This window comes from Mandrillus leucophaeus, unplaced genomic scaffold, assembly GCF_000951045.1.
Source record: "Mandrillus leucophaeus isolate KB7577 unplaced genomic scaffold, Mleu.le_1.0 Scaffold988, whole genome shotgun sequence".
NCBI lineage: Eukaryota > Metazoa > Chordata > Mammalia > Primates > Cercopithecidae > Mandrillus > Mandrillus leucophaeus.
This window is the reverse complement of record NW_012110785.1, coordinates 238,555-239,855: the sequence shown is the minus strand read 5'-3', so window position 1 is coordinate 239,855 and position 1,301 is coordinate 238,555. Positions and strand designations below refer to the sequence as shown.

At 42.4% G+C, this 1,301-nt stretch overlaps 1 protein-coding gene across 5 annotated transcripts in view; it reads left to right on the top strand.

Moving 5' to 3' along the window:
- The window catches only part of IMMT (inner membrane protein, mitochondrial), a 61,572-nt gene that overhangs the window by 41,064 nt on the left and 19,207 nt on the right, over positions 1–1,301 (top strand). The gene's annotated exons all lie outside the window — the stretch shown is intronic.

The window sequence follows — 1,301 nt, the reverse complement described above, 5'->3', positions numbered from 1 at the left end:
AAAAAAAAAAAAAAAAAGGAAAAAAGACTAAAGTGGGAACTCACTGAAACATCAACCTTATTTTTCACATCATAAGATATACTTTGCAAAATTTTACATAGAACATTCTTTTTTTTTTTTTTTTTTTTGAGATGCAGTATTGCTCTGTCGCCCAGTCTGAGTGCAGTAGCATGATCTCAGCTCACTGCAACCTCTGCCTCCCAGGTTCAAGCGATTCTCCTGCATCAGCCTCCCGAATAGCTGGGATTACAGGCGCCCGTCACCACACCCATCTTAGTAGAGACGGGGTTTCACCATATTGGCCAGGCTGGTCTCGAACTCCTGACCTCAGGTGATCTGCTCACCTCAGACTCCCAAAGTGCTGGGATTACAGTTGTGAGCCACTGCACCCGGCTACATAGAACATTTAAAAAGCAATACACGAAGAAAAATACAAATATTTCTTCTAAATGTGTGGGCTCTTAACCTAGAGTTGAGTCTGTAGATAGAATTCAGGTGCTCATTGAACTTGAAGGAGGGAAACATCTTTATTTTCCCGAGCCTGAAATTGAAATTTAAAACCATTTTCTTCAACTATGAATACTGGCAGCAAACCACAGTAGTGTTAGCAGTACTGTGACCATGTCACCAATAGAAAGCACAGATGTTTTCAGATCACATTATAGTTGCAGCTCTCTTGAATATTATGTATGCTCATCAGTAGTTCTAAATAGGGTATTTATTAGTTCTACCACTAGATCTTGTTTATTATTTCACATTTTTTTTGTTTTTGAGACAGGGTCTTGCTCTGTCACGCAGGCTGGAGTGTGGTGGTATGATTACGGCTCAGTGTGGCCTCATCCTGGGCTCAAATGATCCTCCCACATCAGCTCCTCAAGTAGCTAGCACCACAGGCATGAGCCACTACGCCTGGCTGTTTTTTTTATTTTGTTGAAATGGGGTCTCCCTATATTGTTCAGGCTGGTCTCAAACAACTGGGCTTAAGTGATTCTGCTAGAGTGCTGGGATTACAGGCATGAGCCACTGAACCACGTCTAGGCCCTGAGTGTTCTGGGTACCTTGCACCCCCTCATTATGTGAACCTCTTGCTGCACTTAGTGGTATTAGTGTTAGAGGGTTTTCTTCCTAATATATTCCCTAAATATGAGCCAGCTCTGCTTAAAAAAGTGGCAATCAGTTCCATAGCTGGAGAAAAACGTGTTGGATCTGCCTAAGATTTTCAACGAAAACTTTTTTTTTTGAGAAGGAGTCTTGCTCTGTCACCAGGCTGGAGTGCAGTGGCATGATCTCAGCTCACTGCA